The sequence below is a fragment of the Carassius carassius genome, chromosome 40 (genome assembly GCF_963082965.1).
Source record: "Carassius carassius chromosome 40, fCarCar2.1, whole genome shotgun sequence".
NCBI classification, from domain to species: domain Eukaryota; kingdom Metazoa; phylum Chordata; class Actinopteri; order Cypriniformes; family Cyprinidae; genus Carassius; species Carassius carassius.
In genome coordinates, this window is record NC_081794.1 from 18,579,804 (window position 1) to 18,602,880 (window position 23,077).

At 37.9% G+C, this 23,077-nt stretch overlaps 1 pseudogene; it reads left to right on the forward strand.

Annotated features, from left to right (window-relative positions):
• The window catches only part of LOC132121878 (spermatogenesis-associated protein 20-like), a 44,784-nt pseudogene that overhangs the window by 6,874 nt on the left and 14,833 nt on the right, over window positions 1-23,077 (forward strand).

Sequence of the window (23,077 nt, forward strand, 5' to 3'; positions counted from 1 at the left end):
TTTATAGCTTCGGTCTCCACAGGTTTGTTTGGAAGCTAGGATGTGGCTTTGCTGCACTTTGAAGAGACTGTATCAACAGGTGAGAATACAGAGAACCAACAAGGAGGGAATGGAAAAATCCAGGGAGAGCTGTTCATTAAAAACTGACTGGCAGGCTGATTGGTTTTGTTGTCTTACTGCGAAGAAACTGAAACAGAGGAGTCATATTTTTCTCTGAACCCATAAACCGAGCTGTGGGTCGAGAATACCTGAGAAGAAACTTACCTCATGGTCCAATAAAGGTCTAGTTAGCATGGTCCGTTAAGCTACTGCTGCTAGATGCCATAATCATCTAAAAACCACACAAATTTATATTATAATAAATATTTTACTATTTTGTGTTCACATTTCCATCTGAGATACTGTCACTGACACAACAGACTTCCCCAACTATTATAGACCTCCTTGGGCTCAATCAAAGACCTTTGAAGCACAAATGTTTAGAAACTAGTCACCAGGTTTTCATCCACATTCGCCTAGCACTTATTGTACATGACATTTGAATAGTCAGTGCATTAGATCTGACAGGGGTCAGATGTTGACGGCGCTCTTCTCACAGGCACCTCATGACATTTTTTATCTTTTGGAATGTCAGTTGTTTGAACTAAGAACTATGGAGGTTAAGTTTCCAGCTTTAGACCCTGCTCATCCGTCCTGCTCTCGACATTGTACTATCTTCAGACCTGTCACTATCTGTTTCCGCACACTCAGCTGGCTAACCTCTGTTCAAGGGTCTGAGGACAAGGGTCGAAGTGTCTTGATGCGATCTGAATCAAATTTATTTTAAACTTCAAAGACTTTTGCAATCTTATATGGTGACATCACCTCAGAAGGAATTTCAAATGGCTTTAATAACACAAAGATCATGCCAAATGTCTTTGTATGCATTTTAGTCAATGCACAGAGTTTAACTTTTGCATCTTAAGGTGGTGTCCATCTAAACAACTCATAACCACTTTCATTTTGTTAGAGCATGTCATATTTACTGATTGTTTAATCTTCTGAAACTCTGCCTTTTTTCACACTCACTGATTAAAGAGACAGATCGTCCATAAATAAAAAAAATTAATTTTCTTTTTCTTCAGTTATGTAATTCCAATTTCCCCTTTTTCCATAAAATATAAGTGGAACTTTCACTTTCATTGTAAGGAAGTTTTTTATTTATTTATTAATTAAAAAAAAAATCTTTTAATAACAGAAGTGGTGCAACAGACAAAATTTCTTACATTTCTCACTGATTTCATGTCATGGATTGCAACAGCCAATTCTGGCAGCAAATCGACATGAAGCTCTCTGAAATAAGAAAAAAGTACCTTGTGGACATGAGCAATTGTGATAGAGTGAAATAGCATGTAATTCATGCTGTAACTTTACCCTGTGAGTGTGTGTAATGTTTTTTTTTCTTTTCATTCTTTTGTGTTCACATGGCGCTTCAGTGAGGATGAAGATTCACTTTCAGTAAACAGAGACTGCTCTGCCCCCACTTTCTAAGTAAATTTAGGAGAACTTCAGGGGGAAAAATACTTCCATTGGTTTTCAAAGGACTTGAAGCTTAGATCCAACCATAGAATGTCATGATTGAAATATCACTGTAGCTCACTGAGATGAATCTTTTAACTTTTTAATTTCATTGTACATCCTGAGTCTGTATTGGTGTAATGTAGTATTTCAGGTCAAAGGTATCTCTTTATGGATTGCATTTGTGGCATGCTGTCAATAATCCCTGCTTGTTCTGCAATTGATTAATTTATTATGAAATGGAAATCCACCCTATCTACGCATCTTATTGATCTTATTGTGATTTATATGTAATTTTTAATAAAATTCTGTTCTAAGCAGTTAACATGGTTTGATAGAATACATGTTTTAAAAAAGTAAAAGCAATTACTTTCATCTAGTTTACAGTCATAAATGTTAGGGTAGGTAGGGTTATTATAAATAACTTAAACCTAAAATGTTTACTTAAAAGAAAATGATCATTACTGAAAAAAACTAAAATAAAAATATAAAAGATGTAAACCTGTTTTTTAACTATTTCAGCTAATTTCCAAGGCACAATTTCTCTTCTTAATCTATTTGAACTTGATTATAAAACTATAATAGCTTCTACTGTGAACCCTCTACCTTTCTTGTTTACAAGGCTTTCATTGATACTTGTATCACTGTAAATGCATTTTTTTTCCTGTTGTAAATTGGCAGCAAGCTACAGTTGTAGTCAATAGAGTCATGTCGATCAACCCAGCGTAGGTTAACCTGACGATATTTTTACGCAGGTCAACCCTGCATTTACAAGAAATGTAATTTGTATTTGTGTAAGAACAGAAGATCTTGACTTTTCACTACTAATGTTCTCTATAATGTTTTCTCCAGTGCATCTCCCATCGCAGACTTCCTGGATGACTACGCCTTTGTTGTGTGTGGGCTGCTGGACCTGTTTGAGGCTACGCAAAGGGTCCGCTGGCTGCAGTGGGCCGAAGGACTCCAGCTGAGGCAGGATCAGCTCTTCTGGGATTCCCAGGGCAGAGGTTACTTCTGTAGCGACCCCTCAGATCCGACGCTGCTGTTAGCTCTCAAACAGGGTGAGGAGCAGGAATGTGACATCATGTGTAACATTACCCTATATTTAGGGTGTGGAAAGCCTGTGGATGTAGGCTTTTTGCTTTGGGAATGTGTGGGTGGTTATGATTCACGGGAAGGATGATGACGATTTGTAGCTGTCAGTCTACATTCTGCATCACTCCACTGCTGATACCACCACCACACTGCACTCTTATGGACCCTCGCCTGGGTAACTGTTTCAGCCAGACATACCCTGCTGAAACCACTCCATTCTTTCCTTATGTAACCTCATCACTGTCTTTTATTATGGTGTAATGTCCTTTTCTCTTTTCTATCTCGCCCAAACACACTGCCCTTTTCTCGCCATTTCTTTTCTGGTCCGTCTTCTGATGAATTCCGATATCTCTATGTTTCTGGGTAGAACTTGACCAATATAGAAGACTGATTCAGTACATCAAAGCCTGCTTTGTTAAAGCAATTTATATTTTCTTGAAGTCACACCGCATCCCTTTTATTTCACGCTGTGCACCATTCATCACCTTCCGTGTGACATTGCTGTGGAAGTGGTATGAAAGAGTGATTTTTCATTCTTTTTTTGGTCTCCCATGACAATACAAAAAAGAAAAAGATCCGCACACATACTTTTGAAGTGTATAAGTGCCGGGGCTTAATGCCCCGATTGGCTTGGCTCTGTATTTTTTCCACAAGAATTGGAAGTACGAGCTGATTTGAGCGAATAGTTGCACCAGCGTGCCTGGTCCGTGACTGATGGCACTGTGAAAATGGCACTGACACCAATGAGATATGGATAAGGGCAGAGAAAGCTACAGTAACAGTTATGTTTTTGTTGTTGCTTCTGTTAAATTAAAATGGACACAAGTCAGATTTTTCATCTTTTCTGAGTGACTGGGCTATTATATAGTGAGCCAAGCGTGCAGAGTTGGCTCTATTAGGAGCCATGCGGTGCCGTCACATGTCAGAACCGAGTCCCCTCACCTCTCTCTGTCGGTGGAAGACAGATTGCCTCCTAAAGCATCTGCCATTCTACATTTTACGCCTTGCCCAAACTAGACAAAACCAAAATGAGACAGCTTTGCCATTTCGTAAAAAACGCAGGCAGTGTAGTCACTAGTTTTTTTGAAAATTAAGCTATTGGGTTTCTTTATTTTGGGCTTGAGTTCTTCAAAGATTTCCGTTTTGTATTTTCTATTTCATAAAGCCTGTTTTCCGTATTGACCTCATAATTTATTTAGCTTTTTCGCTTCCACACAAAGACAGGAGACATTTTAAGAAGCTGCATTACCCATTCAAAAATTTGGTTTCTGTAAGATATTTTATGTTTTGAATAAAGTCCTAAACGCTGCTTATCAAGGCTGCATTTATTTGAACAAAACACAGTAAAACAACAAAATTTTAAGTAATGGATTACAATTTGAAAGTAATCTACCCAGCTCTGATCCTCGCTGAATAAAAATATGAACTTCTTTCAAAACAAAAATCTTATTGACCCTAAACTTTCTAATGTATGTTTTTTGGAAGCTACAGAGTAAATGCAACAAAATAAAGCACAAAGGATGCACATCAGATTTGCAGAAAAAGAACACTGGGAAATATAGTTTGGTCGCAATAGTCTGTGTTCTAATAAACCAGATAAATAAGTAGTATTTTCTGGCAAGCTTTATCACGAAACTCTACACACAAGCTATACAAACCAATTTTACCACCAACACCCATAATTACAATTCATGATCAATACTTATTTTCTTACACCATAATTCATAAACTGATACACTCCCAACTTGTCAAGCTTTAAGAAAATCCAGATTTGTGATGCTGTTCATGTGCAATCAGCTTGTAAATACAATCATTCTGACATGACTTGCATGCAGTAAATGGCCATGTGTGAAGCTACCTGATATCATCTGCATGAATTTAGTTGGGACAGCATTGCTGCTATTCTGCAGTCATCGCTTCCGTCCCTCTCAGCTCCCAGATGCAATCAGCTCATTACATTGTGACACGAGGCACGGGAACCCACTCCCAACACCCACTTTGCACACATGCAAACAAAAGGCAGATAAAGTGAATCAACTCACAGCTCTAGAGCCACTTCACTTGTGATATCTGGCACTTATAGCTCAGCTTAATCTGATAAATGGACTTCTGTTAAATTCATATTTGAAACATCAATGTTATGATGCCATTTTTTCCAGAATCCAGACAGTTTACATCACTGTGTTTGAAAACATGGCTGCTACGCTGGACTGGTCATTTTACTGACAATATCATTGTGCTTTATCTTTTTTTTTTTCAGATCAGGACTGTGCCGAAACCAGTGCGAACTCTGTCTGGGCCATGAACTTGTTGAGACTCTCCCACCTCACAGGCCGGCAGGACTGGATACAGCGCTCACAGCAATTACTGACTGCCTTCTCTGATAGACTGATTAAGGTGCCAATTGCCCTGCCAGATATGGTCCGCAGTGTCATGGCCCAGCATTATACCCTGAAACAGATAACTGCGTTGTGGTCCAGAGCTACTGCGTATGAAGCTTAAATGTCCGGTTTCACATGTCGCATCATGTCCAACTGATGCAATGGCAATTAAATTATTATTTGTTTCAATTTTTTTACAAATCTTTCTAAGATTTATATTTAAAATATTTTCAATATTTATGATTTAAGTAAAACTTACTAATACTGTAAATTAAGTTTGTGTTTGTTTGTTTTTATCCTATTTATTTATTTATATTTATATATATAGTATATTTATATATTTATATAGTTATATAGTATAGAATATATTTATTATTAATTATATATTACTATTAAAATAATTAGTAAAATATTAACATAATATACTACTACCACTACTACTAATTATTCTTATTATTAAATATTGTTTACAAATTATTTATTCATTTATTTTTATTTTTTTCCAGAAATGTAGTAAATATTTAGTTCCCTCAAGTCCCTAAGGTAGAGATTTGAGATTTCAATCTCAAGTCTCTCAAAGCCAGGTTTCTCGCTTTGGTCCGAGACTCGCATAGCCAGATGGAAGTGTATAAGTGGAAATGTCACCACAATAACAGACCGGTGTGTAAAACTCTTGAACATATTTTACAGATTCTATGCCTCAAACTTTAAATATTTCACATACTTTTGAAAATCCAGCATTTAGTTGAACCTGGTAAGCCCCCGTGTCACTGTTGTAAACACAACGGCTTTCTTTTTTTCGTGAGGGGGTTTGGCGCCACAGTATCTTTGTTTCCAGGTGGAACGTTAAAGAACGCGACACACGTTTCGTGGAAATCCTGTAGAATTCAACCAATCCGATGACGACTTCGACACTCCTGAAGTGTTTCCGCTTTTGTGTCCCATATGCATCAGACGTTTGGCCAACGTCCCGTTGACCATTAGACTAGTCTATGTCAAATCTTGACAGTTTTATACTATATGCTCCTGATTAGTTTTATAAACCCTAAGATATTTTCAATTCTTATGATTTAAGTAAAATTGTATTAATTTTATTTGTTTAAAATTAATTATTTATTTTCTATTTCACCATTAAATATAATTATTTAATATTGTTCTAATTAATAAATGTATTGTTTTAAATATTTTGTATATTGGTGTGAATTGATATTATTATTATTATTATTATATAAATATGTATTAACTCATTATTAGCAGAATTTATTGTTTGTAGACATTGTTTACAAATTATTTATTCATTTATTCTTTACTATCTAGATTTGTAGTAAATAATTAGTGAACAATGCTTTTTTGCTTTATATGAAAATTAGGCAGACTCTGGTAAGCACTGAGATGAGGATGGACCATTGATGGACCAAGAGACTCAGTTCTCAATGATTTTCCTGTTCCATCTGGTGTAGATGTCCTGCAGGTTGACCGACACACCCGCGGTGTTATATGCAGCTGACCGCATCACCCTCAGCATGTCCTTGCAGTCCAATGTTTTGCTGCTACCAGATAGTAATACAGCCTGACAGGAAGCTCTCAATTGTGCACGCAGGTTTAATGATCTCAGCATCTGGAGAGCCATCCTGGACTTCCCTAGGCATGTTTGGGCCACGCTAAGCCTTCTGGAAAATTCAGTTAAAGGCCCTATTGATCATAGAGGTGTCAAAACCAGCTTGTGAAGCTGGTTGACAACAAAAGTCTTGCTGGTTAAGAAATCTGTCAGGGAAAACAACAAATCATCATGCGAGACACAACATATACTGTAATAAACAGATGTTGTATAATTCTAGGGGCGATATGACAAGTTGTGTCTATACTGTATACATGCACTATAGTTCAAAGTTATAGTTTTTTTTTAAATAAGTGTTTCAAGTGCATTTAATTCTTAGTAATATTGTGAATAGTTCAATTCAAAATCACAGTTTACTGTTTTATCATATTTTTTGATGTATTTTTATTCCTGTGATGGCAAACCATTTAATAAAATATTTTTTTACTTTAGTAACACTTTCAATGTTGAAAACAGCTGTGCTGTATAATATATTGTGGAAAAGTAAGTTTTGGTTAAAAAAAATAAAGAATCTTACTGAGCCCAAACTTTGAAAAGGTACCTGTAAGTCCCCTTTTTTGGGAAATCAGTTATCCTGGATGCTTCTGGTGTAAAGGTACGTACAGTAGGATTGATAGCCAGCTCATCAGTCCTCACAATGAGGACCGTTAGCATTTGGATCTGTCACATATCAACTAGAATGATGCTGCTGGATAAAAGTTTTCCCTGTCAGGCCATTTTTCCAAAGTTTCCTCCCGCTCCAGGACAATTTTATGAGCTGTGAACATGTGTCATGGCCATCAGAGCTGACTAGCGGCAGAGAAGTCATCAGAGTAGGAGGAATAACAAGCTGGAGGTCCTGCTAAGGGCAGCCCGCTCCACATCACACCTACCCACCTCATTACAGAACTATACATGCAGTCCTGACCCTTTCTTCTTCTGTTTCTTTCTTTTCACATTTGTCCAGCTTTTTTTTTTTTTTTTGCTCACAAGTTTGTTGTTCTGTTCATTGTAACAGTCTCTTATTTTTCTTGTAGATTGTGATCTGTGGCCAGCCTGATGCTGAGGACACTGGAAGTTTGATTTCCTGTGTCAACTCCCTATTTCTGCCCCCATAAAGTAAGTGTACTTTACTTTCTGTGGAAGAGCATTGTAAGGACTATTAAGGTCACTCTAATTGGGTCTTTCAGTCATTCTATTTCAACTATGAAATACAATATGAGGCAGGGTTATTAGCTGAAACTAAAACCATAAAAAAGTTATTTGAAAGAAAATAACCTTAACAGAAACAGTTGCCATTACCAACATTTCTTATTTTAATTAGTTTAACTTGATTTACTAAATTAACTAAAACTTGTCACGGTTCATGAATTCACTCTCTCTCTTTCGTCTAGTGTGCTGTTGTGTGTGTGGGCGTGGTCACTGATCAGCGATGATCAGCAGCGCCAGCTGGTTTCAATTGTTTGTCCCTATATAAGTTCAATAACTGGTGTTTCATGTTGTCAGATCGTTGTTTTCTCCCCGGTGTGCTCCTGTGCTGTTCCTGTGTCCTTGTTGCAAAACAAGGAAAAATATGTTAGATTTATATAAAAAATTTAATATTTATATAAAATATAAATTATATACAAGTGTATATATTTATATGAATATGAATATGAATATATATATGAATATGAATATATTTTCTATTAACCTTGAAAACAAAGTAAATTTTATATATATATATATATATATATATATATATATATATATATATATATATATATATAGTCTATATATATATACACACACACACACTCACACACACACACACACACACACACACACACACACACACACACACACACACACACACACACACACACACACACACACACAGACATTTCTGCATCTGTTTCTTATGCAGAAAAGCTAGTTTATGCATTTATGACCTCTAGACTGGACTATTGTAATGCACTTCTAGGTGGTTGTCCTGCTTCGTCAATAAACAAGCTACAGGTCGTCCAAAATGCAGCAGCTAGAGTCCTTACGAGGTCAAGAAAATATGATCATATTACCCCAATTTTACAGTCTCTGCACTGGCTACCTATTAAGTTCCGTATCAGTTACAAATTATCATTACTTACCTATAAGGCCCTAAATGGTTTAGCTCCTGCGTACTTAACTAGCCTTCTACCACGCTACAACCCATCACGCACCCTAAGGTCACAAAACGCTGGACTTTTGGCAGTTCCTAGGATAGCAAAGTCCACTAAAGGAGGTAGAGCTTTTTCACATTTGGCTCCCAAACTCTGGAATAGCCTTCCTGATAATGTTCGGGGTTCAGACACACTCTCTCTGTTTAAATCTAGATTAAAAACGCATCTCTTTCACCAAGCATACGAATAATGGTAGCACTTTATTTTACAGTCCTGTTCCTCATGTACATACTATGTACTTATTATAGTAATTACAATAACTATGTAGTAACTAGGTACTAACCCTGTACCTACCCCTAAACCTAACCCTACCCCATGTAGTTACCTTGTATTACCAGAACTTAATTAGATAAATACACTGTAAGTACAATATAAGTACATGTTAGTACACGTACTGTAAAATAAAGTGCAACCCGAATAATGTATCTCTTAAATTGTGAGTGTAGTTGCATCTTCATTTTTATTCTTTAGCTTGGGTTAAACTAATTTTACTTTGTTGGATCAGCAGCTATGCTAATGATGTCTCTATTTTGTTTCTATCCCGTGGTAACTAGGATTTACACAAGCTCCAGTCTGGATCCAGAACACCTGAGAAGAGATGATGCTGACCCTCAGAGGACCCCAGATGATCCTAACCTTGAATCAACAAACAGAACTAACAATTATTGCTACATGTGTGACTGCATCATATAATAACTATTAATTCATAATATTGATAGTTCATCGTCTAGCTGACTACGTCTTGTATTATTATTATTATTTTTTATTTTTTCTAAAATCCTGTCAAACGTGCACAAACTACTAGCTACTACTAAATATTGTAGAAACATAATTTTCTGTAAAGTTGCTTTGTAACTATTTGTATTGTAAAAAGCGCTATACAAATAAACTTGAATTGAATTGAATTGAATATATATGCATACATATATACATACATATATATATATATGGTTCTTTTCTAAAAATTAGCATATTGTGATAAAGTTCATCACTTTCCATAATGTAATGATAAAAATTAAACTTTCATATATTTTAGATTCATTGCACACGAACTGAAATATTTCAGGTCTTTTATTGTTTTAATACTGATGATTTTGGCATACAGCTCATGAAAACCCAAAATTCCTATCTCAAAAAATTAGCATATCATGAAAAGGTTCTCTAAACAAGCTATTAACCTAACCATCTAAATCAACTAATTAACTCTAAACACCTGCAAAAGATTCCTGTGGCTTTTAAAAACTCCCAGCCTGGTTAATTACTCAAAACCGCAATCATGGGTAAGACTGCCGACCTGACTGCTGACCAGAAGGCCATCATTGACACCCTCAAGCAAGAGGGTAAGACACAGAAAGAAATTTCTGAACGAATAGGCTGTTCCCAGAGTGCTGTATCAAGGCACCTCAGTGGGAAGTCTGTGGGAAGGAAAAAGTGTGGCAAAAAAACGCTGCACAACGAGAAGAGGTGACCGGACCCTGAGGAAGATTGTGGAGAAGGACCGATTCCTGACCTTGGGGACCTGCGGAAGCAGTGGACTGAGTCTGGAGTAGAAACATCCAGAGCCACCGTGCACAGGCGTGTGCAGGAAATGGGCTACAGGTGCCGCATTCCCCAGGTCAAGCCACTTTTGAACCAGAAACAGCGGCAGAAGCGCCTGACCTGGGCTACAGAGAAGCAGCACTGGACTTTTGGACAAATTTTGCATGTCATTCGGAAATCAAGGTGCCAGAGTCTGGAGGAAGACTGGGGAGAAGGAAATGCCAAAATGCCAAAATACCTGAAGTCCAGTGTCAAGTGCACACAGTCAGTGATGGTCTGGGGTGCCATGTCAGCTGCTGGTGTTGGTCAACTGTGTTTTATCAAGGGCAGGGTCAATGCAGCTAGCTATCAGGAGATTTTGGAGCACTTCATGCTTCCATCTGCTGAAAAGCTTTATGGAGATGAAGATTTCATTTTTCAGCACGACCTGGCACCTGCTCACAGTGCCAAAACCACTGGTAAATGGTTTACTGACCATGGTATTACTGTGCTCAATTGGCCTGCCAACTCTCCTGACCTGAACCCCATAGAGAATCTGTGGGATATTGTGAAGAGAAAGTTGAGAGAAGCAAGACCCAACACTCTGGCCGCTATCGAAGCATCCTGGGCCTCCATAACACCTCAGCAGTGCCACAGGCTGATTGCCTCCATGCCACGCCGCAATGAAGCAGTCATTTCTGCAAAAGGATTCCCGACCAAGTATTGAGTGCATAACTGAACATAATTATTTGAAGGTTGACTTTTTTTGTTTAAAAAAACACGTTTCTTTTATTGGTCGGATGAAATTTTTTGAGACAGGCATTTTGGGTTTTCATGAGCTTTATGCCAAAATCATCAGTATTAAAACAATAAAACACCTGAAATATTTCAGTTGGTGTGCAATGAATCTAAAATATATGAAAGTTTAATTTTTATCATTACATTATGGAAAATAATGAACTTTATCACAATATGCTAATTTTTTTAGAAGGACCTGTATATATGTCTGTGTGTGTGTTTGTGTATATATATATATATATATATATATATATATATATATATATATATATATATATATATAAAACAATTAAAAGTGTTTAAAAAACATAACTGTGAAATTGAATAAACCCTTTTATTCATTCATAAACAAAACACTAGAACACAAATTATACAGTCTTACTAGTTTATTTGGTGAAATCATGAATATTTTCACTATATTGTAATTTCCACCAGCGTCTCAAATCAGATATTGTGTTTAGTAGCATTCTCTGATAAACATACCTTACACATTTTTAATTTTTGGTAAGGCTCTATGGCCTTTATGTACAAAAAAATCATACAGTTAAATAATTACATTTATTTGACAAATTACAGCCTGACCAAAAATAATGCATAATAGACAATTTCTGCCCACAAGTGACTTTTAATGTATTTTTTTTAAAAACATAATTTTTTAAAAATTTATTTATTTTGTATTTTTTTACGTTTTCTCATTGGTAACTTTATTAGTGACAAATGTGACAAATCTTTCACTAATTCTTACATTTTAATTAATTTTAATAAAACATTCCACTTTGAAAAAACTGCATTTTAAAAATCATATGGCTATTTTTTTTTTAATCTTAGCTTTAGTTTCTTGTAAAATTGTGTCTACAAATATGCCAAGAACTGAAATGAAGGTCTTTTTTTTAATCTGTCACAAAATAATAGATTAATTTGGAGCAACACTGGCTGATTAAACATTTGACCTTTTTTTCAGATTTCTGTGTCCCTGCACTATATGTAGATTTTTTTTTTCTCGTACATGACACGTTCATTGGTTTACACAGAATGCTTTGTGCACTGGAGCACAGTCATGCTAATGAGTTCACTGAAGTAATCTCTACGAAAGGTCAAGTTGTCAGATTTTTAACCTATGCATGCTGATGCACACACTGCGAGGCAGAGGCTTGGGACAATGGCTACCCACCACACCACATTTTAAATTTCAGAATAATTAGTAAATAGTTTTCTGTAGACGCAAGCCTTAGGCTTGGCTTTGTGGGGATTTGTTTCTTTGGCTAAAGGTCATAGTTTAGGATAGCATTTGCACTCTTCCTGCCCTTTTTCCCCAGCGCTTCTGTGACTGCTTTCTTGTCTCACACGATGACAGCAATAGCAAACCCACAGATGCCTGGCGCACCTGGCCTTACAGGTTTTAAGTGTGAAATATCAATACCAAGCACAACAGAATACACACCGGGGTCTAACCTTTTGCCATTTGTCATGGTAGTCAAACATCTTTTATTGTATGCGAAAACTCCTAGAGAGATAACCCTCCCTTTCCTTAAGGCTGGAAAACAAAATGGATGAGAAAATAGGTAAAATAGGCTGGGGCCGTCCTGTTTCTCTCTATTTCTGTTGTTACAGTAGGTGGCTCTGTAGGATGGTGTTGGGAGGATGTAAGCATGTGACCTTACACTCCATCAATAAACCCTGAACGTCACATCTCGTGTCAAAGCTGAGTTTGATCTCTTTACGGTGCATCATTTATGAACATTGTTCCTCCATGGTGGGGCAAAGGCTTTGGCACATTCATCTTCTTTCTCATTATACATACACTTATGTAATCTTAATGATAGCGACTCTGTGAGTGAGAAATATAAGGTCACGTCGCATCCATTCATTCATGTTTGTATTTTGTTTGAATATTTAATTTAAAGATTTATTCACTTTAATATCCTCTTATTGTGCATGTTTTTTGGTTTTCATAACCTTTTGTTGGGATTTAATAACTTTCTTTGCTTCTAAAACCAATTTTCTGCTGACATAACCAAACTGTGTAGGTCGGGAAAATGAGCAGTATAAAAATATTAATATTAAACCAATTCAGTCAAATCCAAATTGGAAAACCATCCCCTGTTCTACATTGTTTCCCTTTGTATACTTCCCATTTCAGGAATGTGCATAATAGAAGTTAAGTGCATTATGAATGTTCTAGGCTGTTTAATATCTGTATATTGTGGTGTTTTGGTGTTAGTAGCCTAATAGATTTGGGAAATGTAATGTCTCTTGCTCCTGGCCAGATGTAGTATTTAGATGGGTTATTTATGATCTATTCTTGCCATATGCACAATATACAGCATGGTTTTCTTTCTGTGTTTCGGAGATACTGGAGTGTGTGTCCCCTGATGCAGACAAATCCTGCTTCTGTCAACGATTTGTGCAAATCAATCTCTGTCCGTCTGGTCACAATAAAGCACATTTACTGTTGCTTAACTATGGGAATTTAAAAGGATAGTTCATCCAATAATTAACATTTGTTTGCTCAGTTTCATGTCATATCAACCACATATGTTTTTTTTTTCTGTGGGTACAAAAGTTATATTTTTAAAAATGGCTGCTCTGTTAATGATAGTAAATTGAGCATCAGGACTATCAAACTTCAAAATGAGAAAATAAATTACAAAAAGGCACTGTATTAATTTCTTGAGTTCAGCCCCATGGTTTAGTGATCTGTAGTGAATAATGATTTAAATTTCAGCCTGTTCATCACACACAGCTATTGTATGGCTTCATAGGACTTTACATAGGAAAATATATTGCATAAGTCATATGGAGTGCTTTCATGAGCACATTATAGCCCCGGTCCTCACACACTTTCATTATATTGCAAAAGTGGCCTGGATATTCTTAAATAATTCACCACATAAAGTATGTCCTGCAAAAAAACAAACAAAAAAAAACATTGAATACTAAAGAAACGATAGCATGTTAAAGGAGTCATATGATACGATTTCAAATTTTCCTTTCAATTTGGAGTGTTACAAGCTCTTGGTGCATGAAGAAGATCTGTAAAGTTGCAAAAACTAAAGTCTCAAATCCAAAGAGATATTCTTTATCAAAGTTAAGACTCTGCCAAGGCCCCAAAAAAAGGCTTATTCAAACACGCCCCCACATGTCTACATCACTATGTGGAAATATTTGCGTAATGCCGCCCAAATGTTCATGTAAAGAAAGAAGGCGTGGTTTCATTAACTGCAGTTAGACGTGAAGCAGGGAGATGCTATGTGTTTCTCGGCTAAAGCACTTTATTTGGACTTCCGAAAGTAGATGCATTTAGGAATCTTTAAAAGGGTTAGTTCACCGAAAAATGAAAATTATATCATTAATCACTCACCCTCATGTCATTCTAAACCTGTAAGACCTCCGTTCATCTTCGGAACACAGTTTAAGATATTTAAGATTTAGTCCAAGAGCTCTCAGTCCCTCCATTGAAAGTGTGTGTATGGTATACTGTCCATGTCCAGAAAGGTAATAAAAACATCTTCAAAGTAGACCATGTGACATCAGAGGGTCAGTTAGAATTTTTTGAAGCATCGAAAATAAATTTTGGTCCAAAAATAGCAAAAACTATGACTATATTCAGCATTGTCTTCTCTTCCGGGTCTGTTGTGAGCGAGTTCAAAACACTGCAGTTTAGTGATATCTGGTTGCGAACGAATCACTCGATGTAACCGGATCTTCTTGAACCAGTTCACCAAATCGAACTGAATCGTTGAAACGGTTCGCGTCTCCAATAAGCATTAATCCACAAATGAGTTAAGCTGTTAACTTTTTTTAACGTGACTGACACTCCCTCTGAGTTCAAACAAACCAATATGCCGGAGTAATTAATGTACTCAAACAGTACACTGACTGAACTGCTGTGAAGATGAACGGAGATCTTACGGGTTTAGAACGACATGAGGGTGAGTCATTAATGACATAATTTTCATTTTTGGATGAACTATCCCTTTAAGGTTACTTACAACAGAACAGCAATGCATTTTATGGACGACCATTTTGTGAACCTAGAGAGGAGGTAATTCTGACTACGACAATCTGGTGCTTCTGAATCAGCTACTGTAAGTATGTTTTGTTATTAGTTCAAATATTTACTATTGACTGTTCAAATGCGGAGTTTTGCATGTTGTGTATGTCTGTGTGTGTGTGTGTGAGAGAGAGAGAGAGAGAGAGAGAGAAAGAGAGAGAGAGAAAGAGAGAGAGAAAAAGAGAGAGAGACAGGGTCATACAGTGGAGTCAGCTGTCATAATCGTCCATGGCTTGTGTACTGCAAACACATAGGAGCTTCATCACTGTGTCTGTCACACCACTCTCTTCCCTTTTTGGGCTTGAACTGATGGTAAAACTAAGGACATTATTAACTGTCTTTACATTTGTTCTGAAAGATGAAGCTCACAATTATGGAAAGGGGCATAACATTTCTGACTAGTGCTTGCGGTGTTCGGCCAATAACAATACACTGGGTCAGTTGGCCAATCAGAGCAGACTGTGCGTGTTACGAAGGAGGGACTTTGTAGAAAACTACGCATTTGAGAGAGGCGGGGCATAGAGGACCTACAATAATGTACAGTATTTGAAAAATAATGTGTTTTTTGAACATTAAAGCATGTCAACATATTCTGTTACACCACATACAGAAAACAATGATCTTTAAAAAGCATCATATGACTCCTTTAATAATGCCAGTATTTTCATTTTTGGGTGACTCATGTCTGTTACATGGGGAGTGTCTTTTTCATGCGTCATTCAGTGATATAAAATTATAGAATTGAAGTACACATCTGGACAGATGAATCGCCATGAGTCTCACTCATTCATTCCCGGAACATTTTAGCTCAATCAAATCCATCATAATGACATACACAAGGAAAGAAACGTGGCACTGAAGGCCTCTGAGAACTCCCTGTATTTCACTATACTTTCAAATGCAGTTCCTGAATACAATCCTACCTTTCATTTTGGAGCAAGAGCATCTGCTAAAAGCATAAATTGTACAATCTCTGGAAGCACAGCAACCCAGTCCCGTTTTCATTTTTGATCTAAATTCAATCGCATGTGTTCAATTCACGTTAAACAGGGCTCACATATCTTCATAGAAGAACTTGGCCCTGTTGCCTAGGCACAGCAAGACGGCAACCAGAAGAGGCTGCAAGTAATGAGTTAGTGTTAGTGAAGCCAAAAAAAAAAAAAAAAAGCACTGAATTTCATCTGGTCAGGGACTGATAAAGGAACTGCTCACACTTCTCATTGCCCAGCTGTGACTAAGCCTCAGATAGACCCTGGTTTGAATAGTTTGTTTAACTGACTTGGACATGATCAAAAGATCCACCTGCATCAGGCCGTTGATTGCAAAGTCAGAAGGGCGTACTGAAAAATGGATGACTCTGTGTTATTGAGTTGAACCAGCAGTCAAATCATCATCCCTGCCTTAAATCCAAGAAGTATCACTATTTTAAGACAAATGAATAAACTACTGCTTTACCATGTCATATTCTGCTTAGAGACCCGATTGGATTTGCGTGGTTCTAGATGGTTTATGCAAGTTGGTGCTGGTTCATGTAGTCAATACATGAGCAGACATTTATAATTGACCCACAGCAGGATTTTGCATAGTTTAAATCATTGCATAATATTAGTCTTTTGCGGCATATTTGCATGCAAAACCAAACCAAAGGAGTCCATTATTATTAGCCATTTTCGTTCAACTTTTGGTTCTTCACACACAATACTTAGGCCAATTGTAGTCCAATGTATGCATATACAGTACATGATATATGAAGCAGAGATACAATCACTTTATCTATATGTTCCAAAGTTTTGGGTCAGTAAATGAAATAAGTTGATTTCATTTTTTGATAGAAATTCATACTCTTATTCAGAAAAGTTGCATTAAATTTATTAAAATTCTATCAAAGAATCCGGAAAAAAATGTATCAATTTCTACAGAAATATTAACCATAACAGCTTGATCAGTTATTTCTGAAGGATGAATTGAATTATTTAAATGAAGGTTCATGTAACACTGAGCATTGGAGTAATGTAGACATTGTAAAATATAGAAAGCATAATGTTTTACAATATTGCTGTTTTCCCTTTTGATTAAATAAATAAAGCCTAGGTGAGCATAAGAGACTCCTTTCAAAAACATTAAACTACCGACTTTGCACATTATGGTAGTGTAGATGTGTTAGTTCAACTTGCAAAAATCAGACTGGTGTGGTTGCTGTCAGACTAAAGAGTTTACAAAAAGATCAATTATTGCTATAGTATGACTGAAATTGTGTCAAGAAAACTCTTTCACCAATATGAACAGAGAGAGGATGCTTTCATGTATGGTGGGCTGACATGTCTGCTTTCAGTTACATGGAAAGATTAAGCTACATTTCTCTCTCTCTTTTCCTAATCTGTGTTTTTCATTTGTAACAAGACAGACACGTAATTAGAGAGGGAAAAATGGTTCTCACCTGCAGAGTCAGGACATGAATTAAATGTAATGGGAGCCATCATCTTAAGTCACTGAATCAGCCAGAACCAGTGCTTTGTCTCCATGGCATTGGGTATTCTTTATAAACAAAGAAAAACAGAGCTTGCTCTTACTCATTATAGTCATATAAATCCTGGCAATGGAAAGATCATGCATCAGCGTTCCTCACACACACACACACACACACACACACACACACACACACATAATACTTCCAAATATTAAAGGCACGATCTGGTTTCCTGTGAAATATGTGAAATTGAATCTGAGGCCTGGAGACTGTGGAACTGATGAGATTTCCTGCTCATACATTGCGAGAGCGTTTTAAGTGGCGTTGTGCTCTGCTTCTCACTCTACACCATGTGTCACTGGCTCACCTTGCATGTTTGTGTAGATATAGCTGGGATAGATTTAACCTGAACTCACCAAGGGTTATCAAAACAGCATTATCATTTAAAGTTGCACTGTCTGGGTCTCCTGTCTGCAGCAAGAGGCTGCCTTTTGTGTGCACTTTATAGTAAGCACCCCTTCTATTATCAAACCTGTTTGTTTAGCTTCACTGAAAATCCGTCTATCCATCCATTCATACATCATTCTATTTATCGCTCAATGTTTATATTTATGACATCCTTCCCTATCTATCTATCTATCTATCTATCTATCTATCTATCTATCTATCTATCTATCTATCTATCTATCTATCTATCTATCTATCTATCTATCTATCTGTCTGTCTGTCTGTCTGTCTGTCTATCTATCATTTACTCCATTCATCCATCAGTCTTATCATTGTAGGCTTAGTTTTTTTTGTTTGAAGTTTTCAAACAAATCTTAAAAAACGTTGCTTTTCTATTCCAAATTGCAAGTATTCACACAGTTTGCTACATGATCAATTTAAATTCAGGAATTGCTCTGAAATTTAAATGCCATTCCTAATTTTTCTTCTTACAGTTTTTCTCAGTCGCTTTGGTACATTTCTCGAATCAAACTCACAATTTGCAAAACAGTAAGTGCATTTCTCAAAACAACTCGTACAAATAGCAAAGCATGGATTACCTGCCAAAGCCAGTCTCTTGCTCAAAATCCTTAGTTCATCTCTCAAAAATAAATATCTGTGTCAATGAACATGTCAGTGCCATCGAATGACAAGTCCTTGTGTCATAGTTTACGGATAAGACAGTCAAATTGCTTAGTCATGTTGTCAATATAACAGTGTACTCTGGAGAGATGTTCTGATGTAAACTATGGCAACATTTTGGATGACAGTTACTGCATTGATCAGTATGCAATATGCTTATGTATGCCATATATCCATTTCAAAAGTACAAATTTACACATTACTGTATGTGGGATATTGATTAAAAGAGACTGGATAGAATTCCCAGTTACACTTTTACTAGTGGTCTGGCCAAAAAAAACCCCTTTACAATGTCATTGTGATATAGAAAAGGAAAAAGAAATATGCGCACAAAGATGAAAATAAGTCAATTGTCAGAATGTGTAACTCTTGTGTTGTCCTCTGTCTATACAGTATAAGCTTTCCAACTGAAGATTCATGAGATGAACCTTTGAGCTATTTCAGAGAAATGGTTTATCATTGGTTTATCATCTACATTCTCCTCATTAGTAAATATTCACTTGCACAATTCATGCCAAATTGACCAAAAAAAAAAAGAAAAAAAAGTGTGCTTGGCACACCAACGCTGCCGCACTGTAAGTGTCTGGACCCCCAAGGTTGTGTAGTGTTTGCGCACAAACATCGAAGAGGTCTCAGACATGACTCTGGGATGTGGACTTAAGGGCATGCGAGCCCGGAGTAGCATCGACATCCAAACTATAGAATCTGACAAATGTGTGCGGAAAGGACCAACCTGCCGCATCACACACTTGCTGCAAGGGCGCACCTCTTGCTCAAGCCATTGAAGATGCAACCCAACTGGTTGAATGGGCACTAACTCCTAGAGGCGAAGTTTGACCACGCGCCTCGTAGGCTAGGGCAATAGCAACCCTCACCCAAACTGTTTGCCTGGTGGCAGCCGCACCCCTGACTGCGACCCCCACAGTTTATGAAAAGCTGCTCTGACTTACGCCACTGGCTAGTGCGGTCGAAGTAAATCTGGATGAGTCAGAGAGATGTAAAGGGGACATTGTGCCATCTCCTGTGAAGCACAGAGGTCCACTTTTGCTACTTGAAATCTTTCCCAGATTTGACTACTTAGGGGTGGAGTTTCCATTTCCCATGTTTCACAGCTTGTCTGGACAGCAAGTCTGCTCCCACATTCATTTTTTTTTTCATATATTTTATTGGAAAAAGCATTTAAACAACATCTGCGACATGACACAACACAAGTCTCCATGCCATATCTTCAAGAATAAACAATTCAGAATAACAGTCCTTTTATGGTTTTATATCATATCCCTCCCTAGCACCCACCCTCACGATAGCCAGTCAGACATACAAACAAAACCAAATAAGTAGGATAGAAAGACTAAGTAAACTTAAAATAATTAAATGATAAAAAAAAAAAATTAAAAAAATTAAAGTTAGAGGTTAGCTGCCGATACCTAGGTCGCTGTGCCAGGCTGCTAGGGTTCATGGATTAGCAGGAATCATGAGGGTTATTAATCGATTTCCCATATAGTGTAGCTTATGGTGTGGCGGGCAGACAGTGAGTCATAACGAGGTAGGCACCAATGCTGATATGTACTAAATATGCCACTACAGTGACATTTCCCTAACGGAAATCTGGTTTACATAATTTAATAGTGGTTTCCAATGAGAATAAAATTTGTCAGTAGCGCCTCTGAGTGTAAACTTTATCTTCTCAAGTTTTAAGAAAAACAACGTGTCACATAGCCAGACTTTGAACGACGGTGGTAAGGGTGACTTCCATAGTCAAAATTTTACGACGAGCAATTAGAGAGGTAAACGCTATTACATTTATTTGAATTGTTGTCAAATTAAGTTCGTCCAGAGGTCTGCTATATGGGGGGAAGGACAGATCTTCAAAGCCAGAATCTTTGAGATTGCATCAAAATATGACTGCCAAAAGTTGAATAATTTGGGGCATGACCAGAACATATGGGTGAAGTCACAAGGGGTCTGAGAACATCTATTACATCCCACATCCGAGCCCCCCGGATAAATCTGGGCAAGCCTGGCCTTGCTAAAGTGAATCCTATGCACCACTTTAAATTGAATGAGACTGAACCTAGCACAACTGGAGGAGAAATTAACTGCTCGAAGGGCTTTTCCCCAAAAGTCATCAGACAGGGAAATCTGCAGTTCGTTCTCCCAGCTGGTCTTAATTTTGTTTACAACAGAATCAAAAGATGGAGTAAGTAGATTATAGAAGTAAGATATATGGCCTTTTGACAACTTCTCAGCCTTAATAATTAGATCAATGCCACTTGGAGGTGAGATTTGAGGGAACTGAGGGGAGTGGGTCCTAGCAAAATCCCGTAATTGGAAGTATCTTAAAAAGTCAGAACCGCTGAAATTAAAAGTTATGCGCAATTGCTCAAAGCTAGCAAAACAGTTGTTCACATACATATCGCTAAAATATCGGAGGCCACTGCTAACAAAAAACTTGAATCTATGGTCAATTTTAGCAGGAAGGAATAGATGGTTATTGCAAATAGGTGTTGTCTGATGAAGGGTAAGCCAGCCAGAGTTACGTCTAATTTGTGCCCAGATTTTCAGAGTGCCAGTTACTACAGGATTAGATGTATAAAGTGATGGGGAAAAAAGAAGGCTACTGCAAGCTAGAGCCTGGAGCGAAGAAGAGGAGCATGACTTGGCCTCGATTTGACACCAATTGCTCTGAGCCGAGGTAAACCAAAGCATAATCTTATGAGCATTTGAAGCCCAGTAATACCCAATAAGACTAGGCAGGCCAAGACCCCCAAGGGATCTATTCCTCTGCAACAGTAATCTACTGGCTCTGGCGTGTTTGCCAGCCCAAATAAATGAGGAGATAATGCTTTCTATGGCAGTAAAAAATGACCTAGGTAAGAAGATAGGCAGACATTGGAAAAAAATATAGGTATCTGGGAAGTATATTCATCTTAACAGACCAGGGATAGTGGTAGACGGTTCCACCTCTGAAGATCGGACTTGACTGTTGCCGTTAAGGCAGTGAAGTTCTGTTCTCGCAATGCTCGGACGGACCTTGTTATTGCAATGCCTAAATATTTGAATCCTGAATTGGATTTTCTAAAAGGGACTGAAGACGAGGGTAATTCCATAGCTAATTGGTTAATAGCATAGCACTCGCTTTTTGAAATGTTTAATTTATAACCGGAGAACTCGCTAAAGGACTTCAGGACTGAGAGAGCACATGGGATGCTGGACTGAGGGTCGCGGATATACAATAGAAGGTCGTCGGCGTATAACGATACCTTGTGGTCTGTGCCCCATCTCTGAATCGCCTTAATTTCCTCCTCTGCCTTCAAAGCAATTGAAAGTGGCTCAATAGCGGCCGCAAATAGGAGTGGAGAAAGCGGATATCCCTGTCGAGTCCCACGGAAGAGAGGAAAGTACCCCGAGTACTGGGTATTAGTACAAACTGATGCGCAGGGGGGGGGAGTAGAGTAACCTAATCCAAGAGATAAGACCTTCCCCAAAACCAAACTGTTGAAGGGTGGAAAACAGGTAGGGCCACTCCACCCTATCAAAAGCCTTCTCAGCGTCAAGAGATACAACAACCTCCGGTTCTGCCCAGGAATGTAAATCGCCCTGAGGGACAGGAACTTGTCCTGTGCCCAAAGCAGAACCTGGTGCACTAACTCGTTCGAGCGGCGCGACTGCAGTCCGCCCTGGCGATTTATGTAAGAGACTACAGATGTGTTGTCCACCCGCACTAGGACATGGTAGCCTCTCAACTGCTGGAGGAAGTATTTCAGGGCTAGAAATACAGTCTTCATTTCGAGGCAATTGATGTGCCAATTCGAGAAGATGACCTCTCCAGATCCCTTGGGCTGGACAGCCAACTAAGGCCGCTCCCCAGCCTATGAGGGAAGCGTCTGTCATTAGCATCTTGCGATGACAACACGGACCTAGAGTGGGACCCAAAGTCAGAAACCGGGGTCTGAACCACATAGATAGGGTACGAAGCCCCTTGCGCGTAACCCTTATTTGCCACTGGGGATTGGCCCTTGGATGAAATCCCCTGGCTCTGAGCCACAACTGAAACGATCTCATGTGCAGGAGGCCCAAAGGTATCACCGTGGATGCAGCTGCCATGAGACCTGAACAGTGACTTTCTGGCCTAGCTTGATGTTCTTTAGGGTATTTAGAATAGATTTGACGCATGCAGGAGACAGCTGTGCCTGCATTGTGATCGAATCCCATACCACACCCAAATACGTTGTCCTCTGAGCTGGAGAGAGAATGCTTTTCTTGACGTTGAGTCTCAACCCC